This window comes from Triticum aestivum, chromosome 6A (genome assembly GCF_018294505.1).
Source record: "Triticum aestivum cultivar Chinese Spring chromosome 6A, IWGSC CS RefSeq v2.1, whole genome shotgun sequence".
Classification (NCBI taxonomy): Eukaryota; Viridiplantae; Streptophyta; class Magnoliopsida; order Poales; family Poaceae; genus Triticum; species Triticum aestivum.
Genome location: NC_057809.1, coordinates 494,772,302 through 494,787,671, shown reverse-complemented (window position 1 = coordinate 494,787,671; position 15,370 = coordinate 494,772,302).

Genomic DNA, 15,370 nt, shown 5'->3' with positions numbered 1-15,370 from the left:
GGGGGTCTGTTTGGCCGGTGGTGGCTGGCGGCTCAGGGGGGTGGAGGTTGAAGATGAACTGCAGGCCCTTGATTTCGTATCCAATGGCTGCAAAATCGACTGACTAGAGATGAAAAAGTCAGTCGACTGACTTGTAGCCTCACCTCTAGTGCGTTCAGTTTCGACAGTAAAATTCAGTTTCGACATCAAAATTCAGTTTCGACAGTTAAGTTCAGTTTTGACAGTTAAATTCAGTTTCGTCAGTTAAGTTTAGAGATGAGCGGCTGATGTATACATCTAGCACTTTGTGGTTATGTATTTTACGTCATCTATTGGAGATGCTATTAGAATTCCACTCAGGTTAATGTTGTCTCTCTTGTCCTGCTTCAGCCTCGGCGCCGTACAACTCACAGGAGCTGATCCAACGACGAAACCCTCCATCACAGTGGAGCAGTACCTCGGGTTCCATCTCCAGACGCCTAAGATCTTCTTCCCCTCCTCCGACAGCCAAGTCATTGGGAGCATCCTCACTGGCCAACCCAATCACGCTGAGATCGACATGGCTTCGCCAAAGAGGTTGTACACTTCTTGTGGTTTGACTTAATCTCAACATGTTTCTTTGCATCCCGTGATCTTCCAATTCTTGTGAACCAAACACCCAGATTGGCAGAAATCCTGTGTTTTTAAATTCTCTATTTTGCACATGCATTCCTATCCTATTCCAATCTATTTCCTATCCCTGCATTGTTAGAATCCTCAAATTCAAACAAGCCCTTACACAATTACTTCTGTTACAGATATGTGTCAAAGAAAACCTTGTGTGGTTTGTCCTGCTCCTGCGATGCTGTGTTCCACCCCAGCTCAGCTGCTCCAACGACGGAAGGGTTCACCACAACAGGGATCCGCTCTCCAGACTGTCTTTCGCCACCTCAGATCTTCTTCCCTGCCGCCGGCAGCCACGACAACTGCATTACCATCATCAACTGAGTAGATGACCTTGAGGACTACACGGGTCCGCAAGAGAGATCGCACTCTTCCGTGTCTGCTTACGTTATGCATCGCTTAACATGATGACATGCTACTTTATCATCGTGTTCACCTATTAGACTCCGACTTAGGTCCAAACTTATGCTGAGACTTGAGTTTTTAAATGGTTGTGGGGTACATATTGGGGCAGCAATCAGTACTATCTGTCTACTATCTGGTTAATCTCGGGTGTCTACTATGAGTTTCATGTTGGGTGCAAACAAACATTAAAGGAAGCATTATCTGTATTTTTTAACTAAAGCTATTATCTGCCTGCTATCATTTGTTTTGTGTCTATCCACAGTTTGCTACCATCACTCTGGATTTGTGCATGCACTCCTTACATAATCTCACTATGTTTTATTCCTATGCGTATCAGTTATTGTACACAATGGAACTGAACATGTAGAGCAAAAGAGACGAGCCTTGTGTGGAAATAAAATTTCATGCAGACGTCGCTCCATGGTGGGCGCAAAGGCAGCCCCCCTCCACCAATTTCGGATCATAATCAAGAGGAAGATAACTGTTCTAAGGGGGATTCAGAAGCAGAAGACCACTCCTATATACCCCATGAGGTCTTCGCTCTAACTTGGCATGCTGATGTTGGTAATATCATGCATATGGTGCCATGCATTGCTTACTGTATACATCAAAGATGTCATCTACTTAGTTTAGAAATGCTTTGTGTCAATGCCATCTGATTAGTTTCTTTATCGTATATGTGAATCATGCAATGCCATCTTGTTTAGCCAGGCATCATATATGTGAATTTTGCAATGCCACCCTGGTTAGCCAGTCATCTTATATGTGAATTATATCATGACATCATTTTTTTATTATGTGTTAAATTTGTCAACAATTTTAGTACATTCAATTACTCTTCCTGTGCATCAGCCATTCGGCACGGTCATGGAAAAATCTAGAGTGGAAACAAGGTCTTCAGAGCAGACAATGCTATCTGATGAAGCGCATGTCTTGCTAGTTACAGATAGCTCCTTAGAGGAGGATTCAAAGATAGATACCAGTCCTATTTCCCCCCCCCCCCCGAGGTTCATGCTCTAACTTGGCAGGGTTATGATGCTTATATCGTGCGTATGGTATCTTGCATTGCTATGTCATTTGCTTAGTTTAGACATGCTTTGTGTGAATGCCACCTGTTTACTATCTAATTACCATATATGTGAATTATGCAATGCCATCTTGTTGCAAGACATTATATATGTGAACTATGCAATGCTATCTTGTTGCAAGGCATTATATATGTGAATTATGCAATGACATGCTATTTAGCCAAGCGTCATATATGTGAATTATATCATGCGTCCTTTTTTTGTATTTCTTGTTGCTTTTGTCGACAATGTTTGTATATTCAACTGCTCTTCCTGTGCATCAGCCATTTGAATTGGTGATGGAGAAATCTGGAGTGAAAACAAGGTCTTCAGAGCAGACAATGCTACCTGGTGAAGCAGATATGTTATTGGTTACAGATAGCTCTTCAGAGGAGGATTCAGAGGCAGATGACCAGTCCTATTATCCCCCTGAGGTGTATGCTCAAACTTGGCAGGGTTATACTACTCATATCATGCATATATTGTATTGCAATGCTTAGTTTTTACATCATATACACGATATTGAATGCCATCTCCTTAGTTGATACATCATATATGCGATGCCCTCTGCTCACTTCCTTAGTATATAAATCATATATTTGAATTATATCATGCCATGATGTTTACATAGACAGCATGTATCTGAATTATGGCATGCCAACCCATTTTCTAAAGACATAATATAGTTATATCATCTCATCTTGTTCACATAGTCATCATATGTTGAATTATGTCATTCTATTCGTGAATTATATCATGCCATCATGTTTCCATCGACAACATGTTTGTGATTTATGGCATGCCAACCACTAGACACATCATATAGTTATATCATGTCATCCTATTTACATAGTCATCATATTTTGAAGTATGTCATTCTATCCTATTTAGTTAGCCATCATACATGTGAAATTGTGTCATGCTATCGTGTTTAATTAGCCATCATATATGTGAAATTATGTCCTGCTATTCTGTTTGGTTAGACAACATAAATGTGAATTATTTCATGCCCTATTTTCTTCCCTACTATCCATTGCACCTGTCTATCTTACAATGTCTGCACATTCAATTACTTTTCTTGTTTATAAGACATTTCAATTGGAGGGGGTGATGGCAGTATCTGTGGGAGTAAAAACACGGTCTTCAAAAAAGATCGTGCTACCTGTCGATGGAGATAGAACCACGGTTGTACTTGCCCAAGAACCAGCCCCACCACACATAACCCAGACTCACGTAGATTGTACCCCTACCCAGTTGGACAGAGAACTAGCTACAACGCTTCTAACCCCAACCCCAGCAGATAGTAACCCAGTTCCCGTTGACACATCACCGTCTCCACCATAGAGCACCCAAACATGAGCAGTTAGTAAGGAAACTGCGGTGCCCAAAGCACGAGGACCACCACTCCGAACCCCAAGTCAACACTTAAAGCAGAAGAAGAATTGTTCTCAGGTCAGGTTCCGTAGCTATGGTTCATACTACTTTACTCTTGCATCACTGTATTTACTCATACCAACTAATTTCAAATTTGAAGGATGCAATTGAAACTCCAATGGCGCAACAGGTATGTTTTAAACCTGTTTCTTTAACGTGTTTACTGTTGTAACTTGCTCTATGTTGATTTTAGTTTCAATTGAATAAACAGCTATATTCTCATCCCATGCACCTTACAAGTGTTGTTATTGTTGTGTAGTTTCCCACACTTATATTCTGTCTAAGCTGCTTTGTCTTAAATAGATATGATTCGAACTGTATCTATCTTGATTTGGCAACATAAACTAGAATGACATAGACCATACAGTGACCATACTACATAGATATATGTTTGTTTCATGTTGTTATCCTGTCCACCTTACTACTGAACTGGTTTACCAAAACGAGTTTCATATACTACATTGTAAACCTGTGATGTGTTTGTTTGTTTCTCTTTTAGAATGCGGATAAAATATTGGAGAAGAGTACCCCGTTATGAAATGGTACATGAAGTAATGCAGATAAGGTTCAAGATAGTGAGACATCCCTGTTGGTCTCTAAGAAAGTTGATAAAAACTATATTGAAGACACTGAGACAACCCCAAAGTCCTGTCTTGATGTAGCGTTCGAGTTACTGGCTACTACTGCTGGCACCAGCTCTTCGAACTCGCGAACTGAATTAGTTCGGCTTCTTGAGTCTCAACTTAAAGTTGAAAGACATCGATCAGATGTTATCGACAGGAAGCCGAAGGACTGAGGAAGTCCCCGCAGAATTCAGATGCATACTTTCTGGTGCAACTGCAAATGCTGGAGGATTTAAGCGCCAAATAATAGAAAGTTAATAAGCTTGCTAAGCATCTTGCCAGCATTATGGGTACCCAGGATATTGTTTCTTGAGCTCTTCTGAAGTGGTTTTAGTTCTGGATTTGTTTTGTTGCAGCGTTTATATGCTGTGTTGTTCCCTATATTTGCACTGGTGGCGAACTTTGATGCCCAGTGGATGTAATATGTGTAATAGTCGTGATAGCCTAGCGTAAGTTGCTTGCATATTTATTTCCTTATTGTCTTGTTTATTTGTTTTCTTGTTGTCGGTGCAGTTCTTTTTCCGCGGTTTGCTAGTGGCCGCAATAGCCTATTTTTAAAACTAGGCCACATTAACCATGGGCTACATATTTACTGTAGTTAACATGGGCCTCCTACGGGCCATAGAAACAATGGGCCTTCTAAGGGCCATAGAAACAATGGGCCTTCTATGGGGCATAGAAATAATGGGCCTTATATGGGCCATAGACACAATGGGCCTTCTACGGACCGTATGATCAATGGGCCTTCTATGGGTCATATGATCGGTTGGCCAAACATGGGCCAATAACAGACCACATTGTGGCTGTAAATGGGCTAGAGTTGAAATCGTCCGTTCATGGGCCAACCATAACGGCTGTCATTAATCGGCTGTATTTGATGACGCTATGAAAACGGCCCAACATATTAACGGGCCACAAACGGGCCAATTGTAACCATGGGCTGAATGTATCCCACAAACAGAAAATGACAGTAACGGGCCGACAGTAAACGAATACTGGAAATGAACCCAAGAATAAATGTGCCCTGAGAAGGCCGAAAGATAACATGGGCTGGAAACGGCCCAACGGTATAATGGGCCGTCAATGGGTATAAAGTGATACACTGTTCATTACAGGCTAATTTTACCATGAGCCGTTAATGGGCCAAGGGCTACTAAGGGCCTCATATGGGCTGAAAGACGTCATGGGCCACACATGGGCCGAAAGTTAAAACAGGCTGGAATTATATTGGATGGCCCAGATGACGCTACTGGGCCTAATTTGGATAGGCCGTAAATAAGCCCTGGGTTAGCGGGCTGTAAATGGGTTATATGCGAACGTGCCGTTAACAGGCTTGCCGTGGGCCGGCCCGCCACCTTTTGACCAAGTCAAACAGGCCGGCCTTTTCACAGGAATGGGCCTCTGTTGGGCCATGCCACGTGTCGACGTATCATAGGCACTTTGGATCCAATGAGTGGATGACATCTGTCCCGGCGGCGAGCCGACACGTGTTCCCTCCAGCCAATGATGATTTTACACGTGGAAAATCCCCATTGGTCGGGGCAGTTAACGGGTTATCAGATCCAAAACCGGACCCGATAGCTTAACGGCGTTCCGTTACGGTGGATGCCACGTGCCGATCACCCTTGACGAAAGCACTTCTATGACACACGATTTATTGTCATGGAAGTGGACACTTCCATGATGATAATTTTGGTAATGTCATGGAACACTTCTACGACAGCACAGGTCTGACTATCTTGATTCTGTCATAAATTTCGATGGATGTACATGCATGACAGAAAACGTGACCTACTGTGACAAACACGTATCATCATAGAAGTGTATTCTTTTGTAGTGAAATGGCTTCAGGCCAGAACTTTCTTGGAGTCTTGTACTCATCAAGCATCGTCCGAGCCATCTCTATGAGCATTCCGTTCTTGCGCTCCACGATGCCATTCTACTGAGGTGTGTATGGAGCTGAGAATTCATGCGTGATGCCCAATGTATCAAGATAAGTGTCGAGGCCGATGTTCTTGAACTCTGTGCCGTTGTCACTTCTTTTGTGCTTGATCTTGATGCCATAGTTTGTCATGGCACGATTGGCGAATCGTCTGAAGACATCCTGCACTTCAGTCTTGTAGAGAATTATATGCACCTAGGTATATCGAGAGTAATTATCAAAAATAATGAAGCCATAGAGACAAGTAGTAGTAGTAAGAGTGGAGTAATGAGTAGGGCCGAATAGGTCCATGTGAAGCAGCTCGAAAGGACGTGATGTCGTCATGATTTTCTTCGAAGAATGCTTGGCCCTAGTCATCTTCCCAGCTTCGCAGGCACCACACAACTGATCCTTTTTGAACTTGACACCCTCGATGCCTACGACAAGTTTCTTCTTCGCGAGAGTGTACAGGTTCCTCATGCCAGCATGCCCTAGCCTCCGATGCCAGAGCCAGCACTCTGAAGCTTTTGCTAGAAGACACACGGCCAACTGTGTTCCTGCTGAGAAATCTACCATGTACAGATCACCTTTTCGGTACCCTTCAAAGACTAGAGACTTGTCAGATTCCATTAGAACAAGGCAACGATATTTTCCAAATATCACAATCATGTTCAAGTCACAAAGCATTGAGACAGAAATTAAGTTGAAACCAAGGGATTTAACAAGCATCACTTTATCCATGTGCTGATCCTTTGAGATTGCAACTCTACCTAGACCCAATACCTTGCTTTTATCGGTGTCAGCAAATGTGATGTGACTCTTGTCAGGTGGACGTAAGGTTGAGTCCATGAGAAGACTTCGATCACCAGTCATGTGATTAGTGCATCCACTGTCAATAATCCATTCTGAAGCAGCTGGTGTCATACCCTACAGTGCAATTAGGGGCATAGGCTTCACGAAGAGTATTGTGAAGCATAAACATTTGACGAGCAAGTGGATTATGAAAGCTCAGATCCAGGTTAGGACTGATAGGATGAATGGCAAGCGACTCAAGAACAAAATACATAATAAGACCATGTGGGTATTTTATCTTGTGCCCCACAAGATGTTTTAGGTCCCCACCAATAGCATCTGACGCTTTTGATTTCCAGCTGGAGACCTTTCCCTGCAAAAGAGAGTTATGTTTTCTTAACCACCCACATCTTCAGGGGTGGCTTCGAAGCAATGAGTCTAAGTGCAGCATCTGAGAACTTTGGCTTTGGAGCCCTAGCAAATAGTCTTGTAGGAGGTGAATAATACTCATAAGAATAAGCAAAGTAGTTCTTGATCTTATGACCATGGCGGTTTGATGAACCACGTTCATATTCATATGCATGAGTATGGTTTCCCTGCAAAACATTTGTGTTAGGGTGACTCTGGTGAGTCCTCTATCTGTATGAAGCCTTTGGACCATGTGAAGCCTTTGGTCTGGGGTTTGTCTTTTTCCCAGGTGGTGTCATGATGACATTCACCTAAAGATTTTCAAGACAACTCTTGGGCACCCAGGTCTTCTTCAATGGTGGTCCATTCCTGCAGTTAGTAATAATATACCTGGCAAACACTTCACCATTCTGATTCTTAAACAGTTTATAGTTTGCATCAAGGGATTCATGAATGATAATCGGGTTAGCACAAGTGAAGCCAGATAAGGTAGATGGATCCACTGAAGGTCCCTTTGCAGCAATCCATGTGGTTTTGGGATACTTCTCAGGCTTCCAGTAAGAGCCATCAACATTCATTTTCCTTTCGAACCCAACACCCTATCTCCTAGGGTTTCAGTTCAGAATCTGTTTCTTGAGGACATCACATAGAGTATGATGCCCTTTGATACTTTTGTGCATCCCTGTCTCAAGCAATGTCTTCAACCTGGCGTTCTCATGAGGAATAGCAATGGCATCCTCAGCACAGGGGTTAGTTCCCACATTAGGAGTTGAAGATATTGCAATAGCAGTAGCAGTAGAACATCCAGCAACAGAAGTAGCGTTATCACGCTCAAGGCATTTTAGACATGGTGGTTCAAATCCTTCCTGAGCGGGACTGATTTGTTGAGCGCGAAGTGACTCATTCTCTTTTTGAAGATCTGCATGAGCCGCTCTCAAGTTCTCAAGTTCTTGCTTCCTTTGGAGATAATTGTTGGAGAGCTTTTCATGTGTAGTTGAGAGCGTTTCATGACGACTTTCAAGTTCTTCGTACTTGTCGGATTTCGGGTTCTGGCGGACCCTTGAGGTTCGAACACTGGGGTGCGCGCGGAGATCTCTCCCCTACCGATCTACGTCCAATCTCCTCGCGTGATCTAAGCTGGAAACAATGAACAACACAAGGGACACGAGATTTATACTGGTTCAGGACACCGTTGTGGTGTAATACCCTACTCCAGTGTGTGGTGTGGTGGATTGCCTCGGGGCCTCATGATGAACATTACAAGGGAAGAACAGCCTCGCGAGAGGTGTTCTTGAGCTAGTGCGATGAACTAATGGGGCGAGTTCAGTCGCCTCTTTCTCTCTCTGCTAGGGTTCTACCAGATCTGTCGCTGTCTCTCTTCCTCGATGTCCCCCTACTCTGTGGTGGCTAGCTCTATTTATAGAGGCCCTGGGCCTCTCCCCAAATAATGAGCGGGAAGGGCGCCAACAATTGGCCATTTTGAAGGGGAACATCTATTACAAGTTATCCTGACCAAAGGTGGTCTTCGGCTGCCAAAAGCACTGGTGATGACGCCGTCTTGGGCTCCACGGTGACCTCCGTCCTGCCGCTCTGCTGGTCTTGGTCTCGGTGCACCGGAATGGTAACCTTTGCCCGATGCCTTGGCATGTGCTTGCCTCCTTTGCACCAATGGGGAAACAAGGACACTACGTAGGCCAGAGCCCTCCTGGTGCCCGCCTGGTCTCGATCGTCATGGCTTGCATCACGGGCTCCTCGTGAGGTACCCCTGCCTTGATCGCTCCGCCTCCTCGCGAGCATGCCTGATGAGGCTGCCTCTGAGGAAGCTTCCTGTCGTCTGCCCCGCGAGGCTTGGCCCCTCGCGAGGGTCTTGAGATTGAGCTGATGAAGATGGGCCGCGCTGGGCCCCCACTTGAGCCACGCCGCAGGCCGCAGTGTCGGATTTCGGGTTCCGGCAGACCCTTGAGGTTCGAACACTAGGGTGCGCGCGGAGATCTCTCCCCTACCGATCTACATCCGATCCTCTCGTGCGAACTAAGATGAAAATGATGAACAACACAAGAGACACGAGGTTTATACTGGTTCGGGCCACCGTTGTGGTGTAATACCCTACTCCAGTGTGTGGTGTGGTGGATTGCCTCTGGGCTGATGATGGACAGTACAGGGGAAGAACAGCCTCACGAGGGGTGTTCTTGAGCTGGTGCGGTGTGTTCTACTTAGTCTCTACTAGGTTTCTCCTTTTTTCCCTCTTCCTCTCTCCTCTCCTTTGTGGAGGCTAGCTCTATTTATAGAGGCCCTGGGCCTCTCCTCGAATAATTGAGCGGGAAGGGCGCCAACAATTGGCCATTTTGAAGGGGAACATCTAGTACAAGTTATCCTGACCAAAGGTGATCTTTGGCTGCCAATAGCACTGGTGATGACGCCGTCTTGGGCTCCACGGTGACCTCCGTCCGGCCGTCCGGCTGGTCTTGGTCCCATTGCACCGGAATGGTAACCTTTGCCTGATGCCTTGGCCTGTGCTTGCCCCCTTTGCACCAAAGGGGAAACAAGGACCCTGTGCAGGCCGACGCCCGCCTGGCGCCCGCCTGGCCTTGATCGTCATGGCTTGCGTCATGGGATCCTCGCGAGGTACCCTTGCATTGATCTCTCCGCCTCCTCGCGAGCCTGCCTGATGAGGCTGCTCTTGAGGAAGCTTCATGTCGTCCGCCCTGTGAGGCTTGGCCCCTCGCGAGGGTCTTGAGCTTGGGCTGATGAAGACAGGCCGTGCTGGGCCCCCACCTGAGCCATGCCGTAGGCCGCAGGCAGGCAAGTCTGGGGACCCCCGTTCCTAGAACGCCGATAGTAGCCCCCGGGCCCAAGGTGCGCGCGGGCTTGTCTTAGCAGAGAAGCGAAGGGGCAAGCGCGAAGGGGCAAGCGCGAAGCGCTGCGGGGCCTAACAGCCTGCGACCTTGGGTGCCGCGTGGCGGTTGATTGGGCGTGGGCGTTTGCGCTTCCCCACGACGCCTTGCTACGCCCCCGGCTAAGCAGACCCGTAGTTGCACATAGTTGTTCCTCCTTTGGCTGTCCGCTCGCCTCCTACCTTTCCTTCTTCTCCGAGCTCCAACCTCCGCCGCCAATCCGGCTCAAGCTCTTCCCCTTCCCCAAGGCCATGGCGCCGACGAAGAAGGGAAGGGGGAAGAAGCCCGTGCCTTCATCTTGCGCACCTCCAGCGGCGGCCCCCGCCGTTGATCGGTCAATCATACTCTACCTGGAAGCCTCGGACAAGGTCCACTCCGCCCTTGCTTCCATCTTCAACGAGTGCGGCCGGACCACAGTTTGGCCCGCATCCCGCGCTTTTCTTGCTAGGACCGTCACGGAGGTTTGATTCTTCGCCGATGCCCTATGGGCGGGTCTGGTTCCCCCCTTTTCTGCTTTCTTCAATGTTGTGCTCTCCCATTATCAGATCCACATGATGCACCTCGGGCCGGAGTCCATTACCCTTTTGGCCGTCTTTGCTTTCGTGTGCGAGGCGATGATAGGCATCCCTCCTTCTGTTGCCCTGCTGCGCCACTTCTTTTCTTTGCGCCTGAGCGATCCCACTCAGTGCTCGGGGTGTGTAAGCTTCTTCGCCGTGCATGAGATGGCTGCTTCAGGGATTGACTTCGGCCTTCCGCCTTCTCAGGCTAGGTTCAGAGAGCAGTGGCTGTATGTGGATGTCGGGGTGCCCAGCCCCTTGCTCTCACACCCGACCTTGCCTGCTGTTCCCAACCCAGGCTGGGGTCATGAACCGCTCGTGATCCCTCGGCTCGCTTTCATCTGGCGCCGCTTCGAAAGTTTGAGGGCGCACAATGTGACAGCGCCCAAGGTGGCGAGGGAGTTCCTTCTATGTCGCGTTGCTCCTCTCCAGCGCCACTCTCGCTGGATGTGGGACTTTGCGGGGCGCTGAGACCGCATGCGGCTTCAGGAGGAGGATTTGGCGCCCGAAGTGCTGCGGACGGTGCTTCGGGTCTTGACTGGTGATCCTTCCCCAGGCAGCCTACGGAGCGGTGGCATCCTCCTGTACCTTTGTTCCGACAGGGCTGATTTCGTGAAGCAAATGCCCAGCTACGACAAGTGGGGGCTGCGCCCGGCTGGCCTCATTAGGCCACGCGAGAACCCAGTTGCCGTGGTTGTTCCCCCCACCACCCATGGTGGTCCTTCCTTAGGCGACAGGGCGGCGAGAGAGCCGACGGAAGCTGAGGTGGCTGATGTCGAGGTGGTGGCGCCGCGTGAAGCCTCAGAGGCGACGTCTCCTGAGGCCCGCCCTGGGGCGGCGGTTGATGCAGGGTTTTGGCCTTCGGCTCTTGAGGCCGGGGCTCCCGAGCCCCCAGCCGTTCTTCGCGAGGCGACGCCTAACGGTGCCCCCAAAGCTGACTCCTCCGGCACTGACAATCCTGAGGCTTCTTCTGCGCCCCAGGCCGACCCCCGCCCAGGCGCTTGGGTCGGTTTCGTGTAGACTTTGAGGACCTTCACAAGAGGAAGGAGGCATCAGGTGGCAGCGACCGCCCTTGCCGCTTGTTGAAGCGCAGGAAGTACTTTGCCATGGACGAGTAAGCCTTCTTCTTTCCCTGCTCATTCGCTCTGTTATCCTTGTTGCTGATTGTGGCCCTTTAGGTCCCGCCTTGCTGAGTCCACCGAGTCGACCCAGGAGCCGGCCCCTGCAGCTTCGCCCCCTTTGCTGGCTTTGGGTCCACCGAGCTCAGGTGCCGCCCTCGCCGCTGGACCGGTTGGTGGAGTGATCTGCTCCATAGGGCGCCTCGAGCTTGCTCGCCTGATGCCCTTTCTTCACGAGTCTTCTTGGGGCGCGTCAGGCTTGCCCCGCGCCCCTTCTCTGGTCATAGAAGGCGAATGGCTGAGGTCTGTCCTTGGTTCCTCCTCTGTGGGTGGATCGACATCGGGCCGGACTCTCAGGGCGGTCCATCCGGCGACGGCTTACCGCCTCGGGGCCCTCTGCATGCTCCAGCGGAAGAGGGTGATGTGGAATATGTGATCAAGCACGCTCGGGAGCGTCGTGCCCTTCGTGAAGAGTTCCTCCAGGGGGCGGCGGACGCGGTGAACCGGGTCGGAGTAGAGCTTGTTGTCGAGGATGCGCGCCTCGAGGCTGAAGGCCTACGCCTTGCTGAGGAGAGGCGCAAGCTGAAGGTTGCCATTGCCCTTGCGTGTCATCAACGTGACCTCGACAACACGAAGGCCGAAGCGTCGCTAGCGGCTTCGCGGGAGGCCTGCTCCCGGGCCGTCGAGGAGGCTCGGGAGGCAGACCGACGACGCAAGGATGCGGAGGAGCGCGTATGGGAGCTCCAAGCCTGGAGCAACTCCCTAGAGCAGCAAATAGAGCTGTGCCATGCGGCCCTTGGGTCGATGTAGGAGGCCGCTGTCGACCGAGCAGAGCTCCAGAGGCACGAGGAGGCGCTGACGCTCGAGGCCGCCGAGCGCAGCCTTGACCTGGAGCAGTTGGAGACAAGGGAGCACCTGGCGGCCCAGGCGGAGGACGACGCTGCGGCACGCGAAGCCCGGGTCCAGGAAGAGGTCGACCGCCGTGTGGCGGGAGCTCGCTCGGCCCTCGAGCGCGAATACGGGGCGAGGTCGATGCTAATCAGGGCCGAGGCCGAGGGCATGACAGCGGCCATCAAGGCCAAGTTGGTTGAAGAGACGCAGCGTGCGGATTCCTCCGCAGCCGCCCTTGGTGCGACACAGGCGGAGCTGTCCTCTTCCCAGGCTGAGTTGCTTCTTCTTCAATGGAGGGTCGATGACGCCGAGGCCATCGCGCTGGAGAATGAGGACGAGATCCGCTAGCGGAGGGTTCTGGAGCGCGAGCATGCTCCCATGCTTCAGACGCTCAGGGAGAGGGCCAACTCAGCCTTAGGCGAGATTTGCGAGGCTGCCGCTAAGGAGCCACACAAGGCCAGCTACGCAGGCAATCTTCGGTTCTTCACTGACATGGTGATGCTTCTAGAGGATCGTTCCGAGAGAGCCCGCGGGCTTGTTGAGGAGAGGAGCCTAGCCCTTCTCAGGCGCGTCTTCTCCCGTGTCTTCAGCCATTTGCTGGAGATGGACCCCCACTTCGATTTTGATGCTGCCATCGCGCCTGTGCCCATAGCTGTCCGGGGCGACCTGGCGCAGTGGGTGGAGAACATCGTGGACGCCTCGCCAGGGTCTTCGCGTCTGATGATGATGGTGTGGTCGTGGGTGCTGACGAAGGCGGCGATGTAGATGAGCCTGGGGCTGACGAAAACGCAGGTAGTGGGGGCGACGACGTCAGTGATGCCAGTGACGCTTCCGAGGATCCCCAAAAAGACGTGGTGAGTGATATGTCCGACTGACCGCATGTCTTCGCAGTTTATCCTGCATGAAGAAGACTCAGGCTTGGCCCTGAAGAATATAAGAGCATTTTGGGAGGGGAGGCCCCTCATGTAAAGATTTGTAATCCGTACTCTGGTGAGCACAACGTATGCGTGAGTTTAGTCGCTAGCCCGGTGATGGTTCGGTTGATTCGTTTACCTTCCGACTCTGGTGTGCCCTGAGCGGGCCTGCGGGGGGACGCTACGCCTCCAGCGTCCCCCGATTAACCTGCTGATCCTGTGATGAGGACCTCCGGAGAGGGTGCAGAGACAGTGGTCCCGGTTGTAGGCGTGCCTGGCCTGTCCTGGCTCCCGAGGGGCTCGTGAGGGGGGGTAGCTGACGCTAGCTTGGGGCGTAAATCCGAAACCAGAACGCAAGAGATTGCTCGAACGAGACTAAACACCCCCTCCCCGAATGCACGCAAGCTTCGAACTCAAATCCAACTTAAATCCAAACCGAAGAAACTTGCCGACAAGGAAGAAGCAAAAAAGCAAGAAGGCAGAAGAAAAGCAAAAATGCCGCGTCCGGCACCTAGTCTAGTCTTCGACGTCTTCTCACCAGCGCGGAGCTAAGTGCTGCCACTGGGTGTGGGCGGGAGCCCCAGGGCCTGAGGCCGACGCTCCTGAGACTCCGGGGCGTGTACAACCCCACTCATTATTACGTGAGAGTGTCATGGGGCGGCGAGCTTCACAGGCACTGGGCCTTCTTCACAAGTACCGGCCTTGCTTCATATCGCCAGACGGGGGCCCCACCTTGCGCCTCACTTTGCCGCCATTGACAGCGACCGGAAACCAAGGATGACACCAATGGGGTAGAGCGGCCGCCAGCGGTTCCCCTGACGACCACGGGTCCTCTGCCGGGGGTAGGCCATGGGGCACCTCCCCGGCAGAGGGCCTACCTCCTGAGAACACCTTGATCCGACCGCCGTGAGGGTGAGCCTGGATCTCGGCCCCTCTCCTGCAGCCCCCTGCGCCCTCCTCCTGAGGGATAAGAGGCTGTAGTGTTGGGGCAGCCATCCGCTGCGGCGACCTGTACCTCCTACGACCCGTGGTTAGCGTAAGCTTGCTCCTGAGGGATGAGTGGTACCCAATAGTTGCTGCTGTCGGTGCGGTTGTCGATGCTCTCTTGGGGTTCTTGAAAGAGCTCGGCTTCTGGCGCCTCCTCGTCCCAGCCGGGCCCAAGAACGAGCCGTGACCTTCTTCCAATACGCTCCCTTGATCCACTAGGCGGGGTAGATAAGCCTCCGGGGCGACCACCTCATGGGCCTCGCCGTAGCGCCCCGCATGCCAGGCAGTCTGACTTGGAGCATCGCCTTCTAGGTGATGACGTGGTGGTCCGCCAAGGCCAAAGGCCGCAACGTGCATCCCCTCGTCGGCCTAGGGAAGGGCCGGCACGATTAGCTGCCCGGTGCTGGCGGAGGTATTGGCGCTAGACCGGCCCTGGGACCCGCCTAAAGTCACGTGGGCGTGCATAATGCCATCGTGCGACCTGTCCTGGATCTGGGGCGGCAGCTAGATCCAGAAAGGGGGCGCTTCTGAGGCGGCGGCGTCCAGGAGCTCGGCCACTCGCTCCAACAACACGTCGTGGCCGCCTTCCAGCAAGCGGTACCGTACTAGCTCTCGGGCCACCGTTAGCGCGGCCCTAGAGTTCGCTTGATCCCGTCAGGTGTATGGTGCCGTGGCAGTGGTGTGGTTCGAGGCCCTTGCTGCGGCCCGCACCTGCCG